This window comes from Pongo pygmaeus, chromosome 5 (genome assembly GCF_028885625.2).
Source record: "Pongo pygmaeus isolate AG05252 chromosome 5, NHGRI_mPonPyg2-v2.0_pri, whole genome shotgun sequence".
NCBI classification, from domain to species: domain Eukaryota; kingdom Metazoa; phylum Chordata; class Mammalia; order Primates; family Hominidae; genus Pongo; species Pongo pygmaeus.
Genome location: NC_072378.2, coordinates 53,879,596 through 53,898,017, shown reverse-complemented (window position 1 = coordinate 53,898,017; position 18,422 = coordinate 53,879,596).

Genomic DNA, 18,422 nt, shown 5'->3' with positions numbered 1-18,422 from the left:
GCAGGAGTGGACTGAAGAGCAAGAATTATGGAGCTAGGCTTTAAACCCACAGAAGCCTTTCCAGAGAACTGGCATTTCTTTCACTTTGTACCTGTCCATCCAGGGCTGCATCTGCCACCACTTGGCACCTTAGGGGGACAGCCAGATGCAGGCGACTGATGACTGCTAGCAGGGACATCTGAAGCCAGGTCCCTTCCTTTTCAGATATTTTTTTTTCCAGCTGCCTGCTGGACATCCCACAACCGTTTCAGACTCATCCAAAAGTGACTTCATCATTTTCTCCACCAAATCTGCACATCTTCTCACATTCTCTAGCTCTAAGATGGCACCTCCACACACCCAACCTAGAAAACCATGTTACCCTCACTCCTCTCCCTTCCTCAAAACAAGACATTGAATCAATTGCCAGGTCCTGCTGGTTTTATTGCCTGTATATTTCCCAACTCCATGCTCACATCTATTTTAGTTCAGGTTTTATTCTACATCTATTTGCAGATGTTTCTGCAAATCTGTCCTCCACATCGTTACCAGAATAATCTACCTAAAATGATAACATGTCCATGTTACTTCCTTGCATAGATCCTTTAGTGGAACTCCTGTAATTCTCCAGATTAAGTATAAACTTCTTAACGCAAGGCCCCCTGTGATCTGGTCTTTGCCTACTTATACAGTCTCATCCCTGAGCACTTCTACTAGGCACTTTATATGCCAGAATATAAAAATATTTGCAAATCCTCATACACATCATGTTGTTCCTTGCTCTTGTGGTTTTTCTAGAATGGTTCCTCAGCCCATAATGTCCTTTCCCTCTGATCTCTCTTCCTCTCCTCAATCTTCACCACCTCACCCACACCTTCCTCCTCCCCTAAATCCCAGCCAAGCCACCTTATAGAAAGTCTTTCCTCATCAGAACGCACACACATAGATATACATATATATCACCCAAGCTGGGTCCTGTGTCCTTCCAGATGCTTCCATAATACGCTGGGAATATTTCTATCACTGCAATTATGATAATTCAATTGATTCTCCAGTCATTTGTTTGTACATCTACCCTTTACATTAGATGAGGAGACCTTTGAGGGCCAGGGCTGTGTCTTAGTGCTCCTGACATCTCCAGGGCCTGCCCCACTTCTTGGCATCCAACAAGCACCACATATTTTTGTTTTGAATGAATGAAGGTGGGTAGCATTAGGGCAAAGCATGCATGCCAGTGAGGAAAGCATTGCAACTGAATGATGAAACCCTGGATTAAGGCAGGAGAAACAGGAAAGGAGACAAAGAGAAAAGACTAGGTGAATTTAGGAATCAACTCAATAGACTCCGTAGCAGAGGAAGAGATCAAATGGTGTCTTTCATTGGTGACCGGGGAGATGGAAATACAGGAAGAGATGTATTTTGGGGGAGTGGGGACAAAACAGTGAGCTCTGTTTTGAACATGTTTAATCTGAGATATCTGAGAGACAGCTAGTCTGAGAGATGGGAGTTGTCAACATTGAACGGTATTGAAGCCATGAACATGAATTAGTTTGCCCAGAAAAAGTATAAAGACCGAGTATAAAAGACCATCAGTTGTTTTTGATTTTCATTTTAAATCTTCTGTTCTCCCCACTTTTAATGTTCTCCTTGATATTCATTTTAATCTGATTTCATTTGTACCAAAACTGATGTGTACTAGAAGGAAGAAGAATTCAGTGTGATTTGCCTATCTGTATTCACCAGGGATAGTTTAACAAAGGGACATCTCCTGAGACAAATGTGTCAAGAATGAGATCAGACAGCAGAACTTTGTTTGCAAAGGAAGACAGGTAGTCCTTCACAGACATTATCTTGGATGGCTGATATTAGAGAGTCTTGAAATTAAAAAAATAATTATTTATCTTTCTGTAAAAGTATGTCCTCAAGCTATTCATATACATAAACTTGAGTTATTTACCATTTCTAAATCAGTATTACAAGATTTAAAAAAATGTGTACCCACTTTAATGCAGGGCTACGCTAGACACTAAAGTATATTTAGGTTCATAAAAAATAATCTCTGGCCCCAATCTAGCCCAGATAAAATTAAAATTCATGAAGTGTGACTTGAACTTTAAGAGATAAGGTAGGAAAGGGGATGCATATTTTAGATTTTGTTTTTCTTTTATTGCTTTATTCACCTAGAATTTCCTATGAATCTACCTTTTGTCGGTATTTGCTAAGTAGAACCTGGTCACATGGTAATGGTTGTTTCTCTCAAAGAACTTGCAGTCTACTAGAGGAGAAAACATTATGGTTTGTAGGATAAAAATTAGAGGATTAAATCCCAGCTACTTGGGAGGCTGAGGCAGGAGATTCACTTGAATCTGGGAGGCGGGGTTTGCAGTGAGCTGAGATCGCACCACTGCACTCCAGCCTTGGTGACAGGGCAAGACACCGTTTCAAAAAAAAAAAAAAATTAGGGGATTAAAATAGAGTACTATGAGGAAAAAGTTACATGGTTGAAAGAACAATATCAATGATGATAGAAGTCAAAGAGAAGGATACAGAGTAGGTAAGTGAGAAATTATATAAGATATAAATAGAAACAGGAAAGGCACAGCCACATTTAACACATTGAACAGTATGAAAATACAGGTATAAAGTTTCAAACATTAAGTGGTCTTTGGACTCTGACATGTTCCCTTTGGTGGATTTGTGGAGGTCTTAACTGACCATATGGGATTATATTATTACTGAAGATTATAATCTATGAACTGCCTGGAAGTCTTTTTTTCTCTTTTCTTCTTTTTTCTTTTTCTCCCTTTTGTTGTTCTTTCTCAATCCATATGTCAAAGATTATTCTTGTTCTGTAGTTCATTTTTTAAAAAAATTTAACCCTTTGTTTAGAACACAAATGCCTATTATTTTATGAGCTACATGGGAAAGACTCATAACTGCATATGATAATTGCATTATCCATGTTCAAGATTATTGTAAATGGAAAGTTCATACAGATTCTAAATTGCTCATTAAAATATCTGCTGAACCTTCAAAGAAGTTAGAAATGTGACAAAGTCTGATAATCATTTACTCATTTTGTTTGTCCTCCTTGTCCATTGTAATAAACTGTAACTGGCACATAGATGTCCAGCTAGACTACATGGACCAGTCTCACTTGCAGCTAGTCACTTGCAACTAACGTGGCTTAGAAGTGATGTGTGCCATGTCTGAAACTGGTAATCATCATGCATTCCTCTATGCTTCCCCTTCATCTCATAAGCTGGAACATGGATTTGTCTATGACCAACTTCAACCATACAAATGAGGACGATGTCTTAAGAATTGCAGGACAAGATAGAAAGAACCTGGATCCCTGAATGACTATATGGAACAGAGGCATCTTGTTGATCTGAACCCCACACCTTGAGTCTAGTATATGAGAGAGAAATAAACCTTTAATAATTAAGCCATAGGATTGTTGAGTCTGTCTAACAGCAACTTAGCCATTACTTTAATGTAAGAACTGACCAAATACAAGAAGTGCTATTAATTGCACAGCCATTTGAAGTGGCAAATGAGTCCAATATGAGAACAAAGATATGCTGCTGGTAACAGAAGGCAAACTTTAATCACTTCACCTCAATCTTAATTGGTTCCACATTAAATGTTTTGTTATGCTAAGAGAAAAGTGAAGTGACTGCTTCACACAATGGAAGATACAATGCCTAATCTGTGATTTAGTTTCAGGAAATAAAATAGTGATTAGCTACATGTACCAAAGACTGTTGTTAGATTAAAGAGAATTACTGAGGTCAGAGAAATGTTTGTCCCAATTTGTCTGTAAAATTTTGTTGCCCTTTGAAAAGCAATTATGAAACTATTGTGAGAAGTAAACATTCTGGAGGTACATAATATGTGTCAAGGGAACAATACAAGTTTAAAGAGAGGAAGTAAGTGGAGTATTTCCAAATTTTATTCGAAATTGTCTCTTTTCTATGGTCTTTAAACTAACTTCCAACACTTCTATCTATACTTTTAGACTGGGTCAGAGAGGGGTATTGAAATATTAAAATCTTTTCAATGACTTTCACATTTTCTGTGTAATATTGGTAGACTGGTGTAGTGAGAACCTACCTGTTAAGATTACCTACTGGTCATTTTAACATATTTCATTGAAAAAGCAGGAATCAATGTGCAAAAATCACAAGCATTCTTATACACCAATAACAGACAAATAGAGAGCCAAATCATGAGGGAACTCCCATTCACAATGGCTTCAAAGAGAATAAAATACCTAGGAATCCAACTTACAAGGGATGTGAAGGACCTTTTCAAGGAGAACTACAAACCACTGCTCAATGAAATAAAAGAGAACACAAAGAAATGGAAGAACATTCCATGTTCATGGATAGGAAGAATGAATATCGTGAAAATGGCCATACTGCTCAAGGTAATTTATAGATTCAATGGCATCCCCATCAAGCTACCAATGACTTTCTTCAAAGAATTGGAAAAAACTACTTTAAAGTTCATATGGAACCAAAAAAGAGCCTACATTGCCAAGTCAATCCTAAGTCAAAAGAACAAAGCTGGAGGCATCACGCTACCTGACTTCAAACTATACTATAAGGCTACAGTAACCAAAACAGCATGGTACTGGTACCAAAACAGAGATATAGACCAATGGAACAGAACAGAGCCCTCAGAAACAATGCCACATATCTACAACTATCTGATCTTTGACAAACCTGACAAAAACAAGAAATGGGGAAAGGATTCCCTATTTAATAAATGGTGCTGGGAAAGCTGGCTAGCCATATGTAGAAAGCTAAAACTGGATCCCTTCCTTACACCTTATACAAAAATTAATTCAAGATGGATTAAAGACTTAAACATTAGACCTAAAACCATAAAAACCCTAGAAGAAAACCTAGGCAAAACCATTCAGGACATAGGCATGGGCAAGGACTTCATGACTAAAACACCAAAAGCAATGGCAACAAAAGCCAAAATTGACAAATGGGATCTAATTAAACTAAAGAGCTTCTGCACAGCAAAAGAAACTACCATCAGAGTGAACAGGCAACCTACAGAATGGGAGAAAATTTTTGCAACCTACTTATCTGACAAAGGGCTAATATCCAGAATCTACAATGAACTCAAACAAATTTACAAGAAAAAAACAAACAACCCTATCAAAAAGTGGGTGAAGGATATGAACAGACACTTCTCAAAAGAAGACATTTATGCAGCCAAAAGTTTCACATGAAAAAATGCTCATCATCACTGGTCATCAGAGAAATGCAAATCAAAACCACAATGAGATACAATCTCACACCAGTTAGAATGGCAATCATTAAAAAGTCAGGAAACAACAGCTGCTGGAGAGGATGTGGAGAAATAGGAACACTTTTACACTGTTGGTGGGACTGTAAACTAGTTCAACCATTGTGGAAGTCAGTGTGGCGATTCCTCAAGGATCTAGAACTAGAAATACCATTTGACCCAGCCATCCCATTACTGGGTATATACCCAAAGGATTATAAATCATGCTGCTGTAAAGACACATGCACACATAATGTTTATTGTGGCGCTATTCACAATAGCAAAGACTTGGAACCAACCCAGATGTCCAACAATGATAGACCAGATTAAGAAAATGTGGCACATATACACCATGGAATACTATGCAGCCATAAAAAATGATGAGTTCATGTCCTTTGTAGGAACATGGATGAAGCTGGAAACCATAATTCTCAGCAAACTATCACAAGGACAAAAAACCAAACACCGCATGTTCTCACTCACAGGTGGGAATTGAACAGTGAGAACACATGGACACAGGAAGGGGAACATCACACACCAGGGACTGTTGTGGGGTTGGGGGAAGGGGGAGAGATAGCATTAGGAGATATACCTAATGTTAAATGACAAGTTAATGGGTGCAGCACACCAACATGGCACATGTATACATATGTAACAAACCTGCACGTTGTGCACATGTACCCTAAAACTTAAAGTTCAATTTTAGAAAAAGAAAAGAAAAAGCAGGAACTGGGAGATTGAGCCCACAAAACATTCTCATCCCCTAAAAGAAGTTCAGTGCTCATCAGCTGCTTCATTCTGTACTTCCACAATCTTTTCCCCATCTGTTTTCCCAACAGCTTAATATAGAAGTCTTTAAATATTTCCAAGGAGGGTGAATTGTTGCTCTGAAGTCTATCAAGACTTCATGCTTTTTTGTAGATATTGATAAACTGAGTCTAAAAGTTATACAGAAATGCAAAGGACCTAGAATAGCCAAAACAAAATCAAGTTAAAGGAATTGCACTACCTGACTTTAAGACTTACCACAAAGCTACAGTTAGTATATTATTGGCAAAGGGATAAACAGTACACGCAATAGAACAGAATAGAGCCCAGATGTAGAGCTACACGTACGCCAGAGTCAAATGATTTTTAAAAAGATATTAAGCCACTCAATGGAGAAAGAAAAATCTTTTCAATATATGGTACTGAAATAAGTATCAAAATTAGGGCCCTGGTGGGGTTCGCGGGGAGAACTTTACCTCTACATTAAGCCACATGCAAAAATTAATTCAGGATGTATCATAAACATAAATATAAGAGCTAAAACTATAAAGCTTCTAGAAGATAATATTTTAAAAATTTTCACAACCTTGTGTAGGCAATGGTTTCTTTAGAGAGGATGCAAGTATTAACCATAAAGGGAAATAACAAATTGTGACATCATCAAAATTTAAAACTTTTATTCATCAAAAGACACTATTAAGATTAATAGACAAGTCAAAGTTCAGGAGAAAGTATTTACAACATATAAATCTGACAAAGGACTTTTGACTGGAATATATAAAGAACCCCTATAATGCAACAATAAAAAGACAGCTCAGCTTTTAAATGAGCAAATATTTGAATGGGCACTTCACAAAAGAAGATACATGAAAACCAATAAGCACATGGAAAAGTGCTTAAGAGTATTAGTCACTGGGGAAAGGTAAATTAAAACTGCAGTAAGATGTCATTGCAAACTCACTAGAACGGTTAAAACATAAAAGATTGAAAACACCAATGTTAAGGAGGATGTGGAGCAAACAGAAATTTTGTTATTACTGGTGGAAATGTAAACTGTTTGGCACATTCTTAAAGAGTTAAAGGTATATCTGTCCTATGACCCAACAATTCTAATCCTAGTTTCAAAAGAAATGAAAACATTTGTCCAAATGAGCTCTGCATGAGAATGCTCATAGCAGTCTTATTCATCAGAGCCAAAGACTGGAAACAGCCCAGGTGTCCATGAATAGAATAAACTGTGGTATTTTCATACAATGCAATACTATTCAATAATGAAAAGAGGCAAACTACTGATACATGTAAAAATCTGAATGAATATCAGAAATTTTATATTGAGTGAAAAAAGTCAGATACAAAACAGTACATACTGTGTGATTTCAGATATATGAAGTTCTATAGCAGAAAAAAACATCATGATGAAATCAGAACAGTGGTGGCTTCCAGAAGTGACAGGGATTGACTGGGAAGGGCATGAGAGAACTTCTTAGTTGATGAAATACATCCGTATCTTGATAGGGGTGTGAGCTGTAAGGACATGTGCATTTGTTAACACTGGTTTAACTACACACCTAAGATCTCTTTATTTCACTGTCTTTAAATTATATCTTAATTTAAAAAAAAAAACTCATTTCCTACAAACCACAATATCACACATTCTCTACTTCTTTTATCCTTATGTTTTCATTAAAAAGTACATTAAGCCTTGAAGTTTATCCCGTATGTATCTACCTCCTCTTTTGGCCTTTTGGACCATGGAAAGAGTTACGATGAACATCATATGAGAAAAGAGGGTCACTATGTCACTAGTCATAAATAACAGCCAACCAGAATACCAAGTAAATAAGTCAAATGACCAATTTCATATAGAAAGAGGCAGAAAATCAAAAGGGAACCTACTACATTTACGAAGTGCAAATAATAAAGGCTAATGGACTATTATTTAACTATTTTTAAATGATAAAGCTAAATATTTGGAATAAACAGTCTCTTTTTTCATTCTAAGGAAACAATGTATTAAATGACAAGTCAATCTGAATCACTACTTCTATGCTTCATTAGGAGCCAGTTAATAATGTACAAGATATTTAAACAAAAATTCAATGTACAACATCAATTTTTGTTTATCCTGAGAGACCACATATGTATAAGGTACATAGTTTTTTGTTTAGATTTTAGCAGCATATAGTATGGAAGATGCACCTAGTTTTTGGTGGATGGAATTTAGCAGCCTTGTCAGTGGGCAGAGTATTTAAAAGTACTCCTTAACTCGTTTCCTTGTAATGCTCCTTTCCTTTTATCAGGATCTTCTATTGAGACCACAGTGGATATTTTCCCAGTTGTTCTTGATTTTCATAACCCATTGTGGCATGGATTCTCTTCTTGCTCAAACTTGAGCCAGGATCCTTTGAGCCTTCCTCTTGACTAAGGCCCAACTTTGACCTATAAAGACTTGAACAAACACTAACATAGCTTCTAACACCTCCAGCTTTCCTTAAAGTGCCTGCTGAGAAAACTCAAGATTTGCCAAAAATGTACTGTTTGTTCCAGTGAACACCTGAAGATAGGGCTTCTGTCCACCAGTCATTGTGGGAGGGTAGGAACCTAACTTCAGTAAGCACCAGTTAGAAAACCCAGATGAATTTCACATGGACAGCCTCCCTTTCCTGCCTTTTGTAAGTTTCTTCGCTTCCCACATTCTACTGACCCCCTACTCACTCACTCCCTATTTCCTTATTCTCCATTTAAATTACTCAGTCACCTCTGGACAAATCAAAGTTGAGTTCAATTCACACTGTACTGTTATTCCTACTGCAATAGTATATTACTGATTAAAATCTGTCTTTACCACTTTAACTAGTATTTAGCTTTGTTTATCTTTGACACATTTAGTAGTCACCAAAAAGGAATTGAGCAGAGTGGAGCCTGCAAGAGTCTTACAATCAAATCACAGAGACAGGGCACACATACAATAAATATAAACACCTACTACAGCATACCAACAAGAGGTAGGCAAGAGATTTTGAAAGTCTTTTGGAAAGGAGAAATTTTGAGAAAACAACAAGAGGGCATATACAGTTTAGAAAAGAGCAAAAGGTCACATCCAACTAGTTTCAGCCTTATCAGCAATGGAAACCAATGGTGTGCATAGGTATGGTTTGAGCAGCAGACAAGTTAAGTGAGAGTGACAGGGTGACAGCTATAAAGAAAAGAGGGAATAGTGGGAGCAAACCCAAGGCTGTGAGAAAGTCTGTAACCCAGGGAATGCCAGAGCATCCCTTAAGGATTGCTATCCTGAACTGCAACGGCCTCTTTCCCAACATGGCCATGAAAAGTCTTTGCCCAGTCCACTGGAGGACTATGTGGAAACTGGGAAAGGCCTTTTGGATTCAGGCAGAGACTTTTCAGAGTAACTTCTGAGAAGGAAGCCAGGGGATGAGGACAAGGGAGTTCAGAAACAATGAATTAGCAGATCTGGGCATTTCAAAGTGCAGCTTTTGTGTTGGGGTCCTAGAAATGTGTTAGGAATTCTCGTGACCTGATGGCATAGTTAGTACTCATCTTACTTGTAAACATTCCTAGCACTTTCACTAGTCCCCAAGTTCTTCCAATCACTTTACTTCTGAATTATCTCTACAACCATCTCTTCATTTCCAGGGAGCTCTCTAATTTAGATCTTCACTAGCTCACTCTATAACCATCAATTGCAGAGGTTTCCTAAGCATTTCACTCTTTCTAGCTGTCCTTCCACTCCATCCCAATATGTCATTCACCTTGCTGTCAGAATCATCTAAGACACAGATCTGATCTTGTCATATCCCTAATAAAACACCTTCAGTGTCTCCCTGTTACTCAGCTGATACAGTCCAAACCATCAGCACAGTTATAATCTGGCCCAACACCTCCTTCCCTCTCTGGCCAGCCCTCCTCATCCTTTCGCATCCCCTATATCCCTCACCCCCTGTCTTCTAGGTGCAGGACAGTTACCATTTTTCAAAAATGCCAAATATTTTCATTGGCCATGGCTTTACTTGCATAGTTCCTTCTGCCTGTAACACCTTCATCCTCACACCCCTACCTCTAACCAGCACTATTTACAGACTCCTCGACACCAGTTTAAATGTCCCTTCCTCCAAGAAACCATCTCAAGTCCTCCAGACAAAATGAGATTCCTCTGGTCTGTTCCCAAATCCCTTGGCTTTGCAATTCTCCCTTTATAGCAATTCTTATTGCTTCTGTCTTTATTTAACTTTGTAAATATATCCTTTGTTTAAATAGTATTTTACAAGATTATAAAATTTTTGAAGGTAGAAATAGAGTCACACACACAATTTGACACATAGAGATATATGGCCTCAAATTATCATTTTCTCAAGTGTCTTAATCTTCTCTTTCCATCTAGGTTGTCAATTTCTTGAGGAGTTAAATACTTTTATTCTCCCCTACCCTCGTTTCTGCAACCATCACTATTGTGCTGAGCCTAAATTGTCCTAGCATCTATAAAAGGATGGATTAGATCACCTACTGGGTCCCATATCTAGGTCTAACGTTTAGTAATTCTAACAGCAAACAGCTGGGACCCAAGAAACACTTCCTACTGGTTTCACAAGGGCTGCTTAGACAGTATTTAGACTTAGGAATTGAGTAGCAATTCCCTTTTTTAATAGAAAAGCAGAATAGAAGCAATGAAGATCCTCCATCCTTTATGCTCTTATTTACTGACAATCTACTGTGAACTTGACACTGATCTAGGCCCAGGGTATACAGTAGAGAACAAAATCACACCACGGCCCTGCTGTCATGGAGCTTACAATCCAGGTGGGAAGATAGATGATAAATGAAGACGTAGATGGCATGATCAGGTAAACCAGTGTAGAAGACAATGACTACATTGCCACTGCTACTATTAACAACAGCAGCAAGAATAATACAAAGCTGAGTAAAGAGCTAGAGTAATGAAGGGCAATGCTATTTTAGAAGTAGCCATCAGGGGAGGTCACGCTAAAGGGATACTACCATGGCAGGTAGAGCTGCCTGCCAGGCAGTCTCCAAGGTGATCCTCATCATGATCTTAGGAAGACACCACAGTACGTAGAGCCCAGTGTTTTGCCAAGGACAGTATGCTTGATTAACCAATGAAGGAAAAGAGCTTCAGAAGATAAGTAAAAGAAATAGATAAATGTGCAAACAAATTATGATATAGCTACAGAATAGGATGTTATGTAGTCACCAAAAATGGTATTTTATTTTGCTTCTGTTTTTATCTAGAGACAAGGTCCTGCTCTGTCACCCAGACTGGAATGCAGTGATGTGATCATAGCTCACTGTAACTCCAAAGTCCTGGGTCTACAGGGATTCTGCCACCTCAGCCTCCCAATTAGCTAGGACTACCCACCATGTCCAGCTAGTTTTTAAAGCTTTTTGTAGAGATGGGGTCTCACTGTGTTGCCCAGGCTGGTCTCCAACTCCTGGCCTCAAGCAATTGTCCCACCTCAGCCTCCCAGAGTGCTGGGATTATAAGAGTTAGCTGCTGCCCCCGCCAAAATGGGAAAATGCTGACTCAATAAAATATTGAGTGACAAACTATACATAAGTATGATCTCACCCAAATTTAAAGTATATCTTTATGTGTACAAAAAGTACACTAGAGGGAACATCATGAAACATTTTTAAGCTTTTTTTTTTTTTTTTTTTTTTTGAGATGGAGTCTTGCTCCTTTACACAGGCTGGAGTGCAATGCCGTGATCTCTTCTCACTGCAGCGTCCACCTCCTGGCTTCAAGCAATTCTTCTGCCTCAGCCTCCCCAGTAGTTGGGATTACAGGCACGTGCCACCATGCCTGGCTAATTTTTTTGTATTTTTAGTAGAGATGGAGTTTCACCATGCTGGTCAGGCTGGTCTCAAACTCCTGACTTCAAGTGATCCGCCCACCTCGGCCTCCCAAAGTACTAGGATTACAGGCATAAGCCACCGCACCCGGCCAGGCTTTCTTATTTTTCCTAGTTTTACTGAGGTATAATTGGCATACAAAAAACAAGGAACATAATTAAAGTCTTCATGTTTGGACATATGTATACACTTACCATTACCAAAATCAAGGTAATAAACATACCCGTCACCTCCAAAAGTTTCCTTTATATATATATATAGTTTTTGGTTTTTGTTTGTTTGGGCTGTGTGTGTTAAGATTTAACATGAGATCTACCCTCTTAGCAAATTTGCACAATATTGTGTTGTTAACTATAGACAATAAGTTACACAGCAGATCCCTGGAACTTACTCATCTTGTATATCTATAACTTTATACACAATGAACAACAACTCCACATGTCCCCCTCCCCACATCCCCTGGTAATCACTATTCTATTGTCTGTTTCTTTAGATTTGACTGTTTCAGATGCTTTAATAAGAGGACTCATGCAGTATTTGTCCTCCTGTGCCTGGTTTACTTCACCTACCATAATGTCTTCCAGTTCCATTCATGTTGTCACAAATAGTAAGATTTCTTTCTTTTTAAATGCTGAACAATATTCCATTGTATGTATGTGCCATATTTTCTTTATCCATCCATTGATGGACATTTGTGTGTTTCCATATTTTGACTATTGTGAGTAATGCTGCAATGACTATGGGAGTGCAAATGTTGCTTTGAAATTCTGATTTCAGTTCTTTTGGATATATATCCAGAAGTGGGATTGCTGGACCAAAAGGAAATTCAATTTTTAATTTTTTGAGGAACACTGTGATTTTATGAGAGAGAGAGAGAAAGAGAGAGAGAGAGAGAGGTTTTCATCCATAGTTCCCAGCTCATAACTCTCACAGCCCTTATTATAATGTCAGAGTGCTTTAGGCCTCAGAAAACAGAATCTCTCTCTCTCTTTCTCTCTCTCTCTCTCTGTCTGTCTCTGAATTTCTCCAGAACCACCTTTACCTGCCCAAAGCAGGACTCTAATCTTCACTGCCTTTCTGATTGTGGATCATAATAACCTCATTCCAGAAGGGATCCTGCTCCCTACCCTGGCGGAAAAAATGCTGCAAAGAAGCCAAGAAGAATCTAAAAGACAGGCCTTGCTGGGTTTCCTCACTCAAACTAACACCAGATCACATCCTTTTTTCCAGTCACATTTTGGCACCATTGTCCATGCTTCAATTATGCATATCCAATTAAGTCTCCATTAAAGGCTCAAGAGGATAGGATTTGGAGAAATTCTGGATAGCTGAACACGTGGAGGTTTGTGGAGAGTGGTGCACCCAGGGAGGGCATGGAAGCTCCACGCCCTTTCCTCATACCTTGCCCTACACATCTCTTTATCTGTATCCTTTGTAATATCCTTTATAATAAGCCAGCAAATCTACATGTTTCCCTGAGTTCTGTAAGCCGCTCTAGCAAATTAATAAAACCCAGAGAGGAGGTCCTGGGAGCCCCAACTTGAAGCCAGTCAGTCAGAAGTTCTGGAGGCACAGACTTGCGACTGGTGTCTGAAGGGGAGGGAACCTTGGGGATGGAGCCATCCACCTGCAGGATCTGATGTTATCTCCAGGTAGGTAGTGTCAGGATTGAATTGGAGGACACCCAGCTAGTGTCTGCTGCAGAATTGATTGCTTGCTTGGTGTCTGGGAATAAATCCCCACATATTTGGTTACAGAAGTCTTCTGTGTTGATTGTTGTGGTATAAGAACAGAAAAATACACAGTTGGAGTTGGTTTTTCTACAAATAAACTTCCATACTGTTTTCCGCGTTAGCTGCACCATTTTACACCCCCACCAATAATGCATAGGGTTTCAATTTCTCCATAGCCTCACCAACACTTGCTATCTTTTGTGTCTTTTTTTTTTTTTATTGTAGCCACCCTAAAAAGTGTGAGGTGATATCTCATTGTGGTTTTGATTTGCATTTTCCTAATGATTGCTGATGCTGAACATCTTTTCATATACCTGTTAGCCATTTGTGTATCTTCAATGGAGAACATCACAAAATATTAATAGTCGTCTCTGGTTAGTAGAATCTCAGGTGGATTTTATTCTCCCCCTTAGACTTTTAAAAATATTTTAAGAGTTTCTATTTTAAGTATGTTTCAGTTATACTTTTTCATTTTGCTTATTTTCATTTTTAAAATAATATTTGTGCATTAAAAATAACTGAAATTGTATAGATGTCCATAAGGTAAAAAGATCTCATCTACCCTTGTCCCCTGGTTTCCTCAGACCTTTCATGCTAATGATATTTTCCAGCATGTTTTTCTGTACCCTTAGATAATTTTTTTAATGCATGTACAAGCATATATAATATTATCTTTTCCCTCCACAATTAGAATCATTACATAATCTGACTTTTTAAAATGTATTTTAAAAAGACAACTATATTCCTGTGTCAGAACATAAATACCTCATTCTTTTTCAACCACTAGGTAGAATGTTCTTGTTTGGATATTCTATAATTGATTTAAAAAGATTGTTTCCAACTTTTTGCTATTGCAAACAGGGCTGCAAACAGCAGCTCTACAAGCCTTTCTACAGCCAGCAGAGTTGGTGGATGTGCTGGACATCAGAAAGGAAACCAGTTCATTAGCTGCATGCTGACCTACATTCACTGAGGCCAAATACTCCTAACTGAAAGTGTCTTTATAGCTTGGCTTCTCCACTGATTTCTAGGTTAACAGATTATTTCTCAGGCCGGGCACAGTGGCTCATGCCTGTAATCCCAGCACTTTAGGAGGCTGAGGCGGGTGAATCACCTGAGGTCAGGAGTTCGAGACCAGCCTGAGCATTATGGTGAAACTCCATCTCTACTAAAAATTAAAAAATTAGCCGGGCCTGGTGGTGCATGATTGTAATCCCAGCTACTCAGGAGGCTGAGAATGAGAATCACTTGAACCTGGGAGGCAGAGTTTGCAGTGAGCTGAGATCACGCCTTTGCACTCCAGTCTGGGTGACAGAGTGAGACTCCATCTCAAAAAAAAAAAAAAAAAAAAGAGAGAGAGAGAGATTATTTCTCAGAGCCCTTCAGCTACAGAGCCATTTCTGAGATAGGCCAGAGGGTTCGCTATTGTCAGGAGCAACACGTGCATGCCCAAGACAGGTGTATTCTAGTCTGCATTGGAAACAGAACTCGTTTGCCTTCTTGGAGCCTCTTAATAGCCTCCTTCTTTCTCTAGCTTGAAACCAACCACCAGGTTGGCCTCCACTTTCAGACTTGAAAAGTCACACCCTGGGGCATGGGATTTGGCTTCTTGAGGAGCCACTGAAGAGCCAGATGACACAAACCAGAAGTGTGGGGGAGTCCTGGCAGAGTAAACCTTCACCGACGACAAATGAGAAATGAGAGACAAAGGACAGCTGGGAAGGGAATTCTCTTGGATTTTGAAAATTCTTGGAAATTTGGGAGAAAATTCCTGATTTTCTCTCTTTTGTGGACTACTTGGAGATGCAATTCCTCCTTCTAACTCCTTTAGAGAAATCTTGCATGCTGGGTGAAAGTGCTTGCCCAGGCACCTGCTGAGTCTCTGCATTTTGTTGTAAAGCAGTAGCCAGTGAGGAACCACTGCATTGCGTCACAATTTTTTTTGCCTTATTTCTTTTCTTTGCTCACCCTCAAATCCTTAGACTTGGACATTCCAAAGAAAGTATTAGCACTTGGTTCTTGCCTCAGGCTCTGCCTTCTAGAGAACCTGGGTTCAGACATACTTTAACAGGAAAAATACCAGGTGCGATGATGTGCACCTGCAGTCCCAACTACTTGGGGGACTAAGGAAGGAGGACCACTTGAGCCAGTGAATAGCCAGCACTCCAGCCTGTCTCTAAAAACAAAAAACTGCCCTGTAAGTTGTTTCTTAGGAAGAATGCTCAGAAACAGAGAAAGTCTTGTGTATGTGGGTGTACGTGTGTGTGTTTGTGACAGATTTTTATGCCTTTTTTCATTAAAATGTAATAAATGAGGCTGGGCGCGGTGGCTCATGCCTGTAATCCCAGCACTTTGGAAGCCTGAGGCAGGCAGATCACCAGCCTGTGCAACATGGTGAAACCCTGTCTCTACTAAAAATACAAAAATCAGCCAGGTATAGTAGTGCACTCCTGTGGTCCCAGCTATTCCGAAGGCTGAGGCAGGAGAGTCATTGAGCCCAGGAGGCAGAGGTTGCAGTGAGCCGAGATCACGCCATTGCAGCCTGGGTGATGGGAATAAAACCCTGTCTAAAAACAAACGAACAAACAAATAAACAAAAACCCTAATAAATGCCAGTCATGATTGTTCAAGCAATAAAAAATCAATGCTACAAAAATAACCCCTTGTACATACATATATACATTATCTTATGAATGTATATGTGTAGTTATATACCTATTTAAATTTGCACACTTAGAGAATTATATGGAAGATGAATTTCTAAAAGTGAAAATATGAGGTCAATTTTATTTTGATAGGTATTGCCAAATTGGCCTTTAAATTTTTCACATAATTAACCTTTTGCCACAGAGGGCATGGTTCCCGAATCCCTTATTAAACTTTTTAATCAGTTGGGTGGTTCTGAAATTTCCTATTGGCATTTCTATTAGCATCTATTAATGTGTAGGTTTAGAACTGATGTTGTAACAATTGCAAAGGACAGAGGGTGCGCGTTTGGATATCTTCGGCAGAATTTTCAGGTTTTCTTCATATAAGGCAGGTGTACTTCTTACTATTGTAGTTAGTTCTGTGGTTAGAAAAAAGAAAAAAGGGATCATTTCTTCCATTACACTGTCTAGGTTTTTTTTTCTATTTTTTTAAATTATACTTTAAGTTCTAGGGTACATGTGCACAACATGCAGGTTTGTTACATATGTATACATGTGCCGTATTGGTTTGCTGCACCCATTAACTCGTCATTTACATTAGGTATTTCTCCTAATGCTATCCCTCCCCCATCCCCCCACCCCACAACATGCCCTTGTGTGTGATGTTCCCCATCCTGTGTCCAGGTGTTCTCATTGTTCAATTCCCATACATGAGTGACAACACGTGATGTTTGTTTTTCTGTCCTTGCGATAGTTTGCTGAGAATGATGGCTTCCAGCTTCAACCATGTCCCTACAAAGGATATGAACTCATCCTTTTTTATGGCTGCATAGTATTCAATGGTGGATATGTGCCACATTTTCTTAATCCAGTCTATCATTGTTGGACATCTGGGTTGGTTCCAAGTCTTTGCTATTGTGAATAATGCCACAATAAACATACATGTGCATGTGTCTTTACAGTAGCATGATTTATAATCCTTTGGGTACAAGATCCTTGAGGAATCACCACATTGTCTTCCACAATGGTTGAAAGAGTTTACAGTCCCACCAACAGTGTAAAAGTCTTCCTATTTCTCCACATCCTCTCCAGCATCTGTTGTTTCCTGACTTTTTAATGATTGCCATTCTAACTGGTGTGAGATGGTATCTCATTGTGGTTTTGATTTGCATTTCTCTAATGACCAGGGATGATGAGCATTTTTTCATGTGAAACTTTTGGCTGCATAAATGTCTTCTTTTGAGAAGTGTCTGTTCATATCCTTTGCCCACTTTTTAATGGGGTTGTTTGATTTTTTCTTGTACATTTGTTTAAGCTCTTTGTGGATTCTGGATATTAGCCCTTTGTCAGATGGGTAGATTGCAAAAATTTTCTCCCATTCTGTAGCTTGCCTGTTCACTCTGATGGTAGTTTCTTTTGCTGTGCAGAAGCCCTTTAGTTTAATTAGATCCCATTTGTCTATTTTGGCTTTTGTTGCCATTGCTTTTGGTGTTTTAGTCATGAAGTCCTTGCCCATGCCTATGTCCTGAATGGTATTGCCTAGGTTTTCTTCTAGGTTTTTTATGGTTTTAGGTCTAACATTTAAGTCTTTAATCCATCTTGAATTAATTTTTGTATAAAGTGTAAGGAAGGGATCCAGTTTCAGCTTTCTACATATGGCTAGCCGGTTTTCCCATACCATGTATTAAATAGGGAATCCTTTCCCCATTTCTTGTTTTTGTCAGGTTTGTCAAAGATCAGATGGTTGTAGATGTGTGGTGTTATTTCTGAGGCCTCTGTTCCATTGGTCTATATCTCTGTTTTGGTACGAGTACTATGCTGTTTTCGTTACCGTAGCCTTGTAGTATGGTTTGAAATCAGGTAGCGTGATGCCTCCAGCTTTGTTCTTTTTGCTTAGGATTGTCTTGGCAATGCAGGCTCTTTTTTGGTTCCATATGAACTTTAAAGTAGTTTTTTCCAATTCTGTGAAGAAAGTCATTGGCAGCTTGATGGGGATGGCACTGAATCGATAAATTACTTTGGGCAGTACGGCCATTTTCACAATATTGATTCTTCCTATCCATAAGCATGGAATGTTCTTCCATTTGTTTGTGTCCTCTTT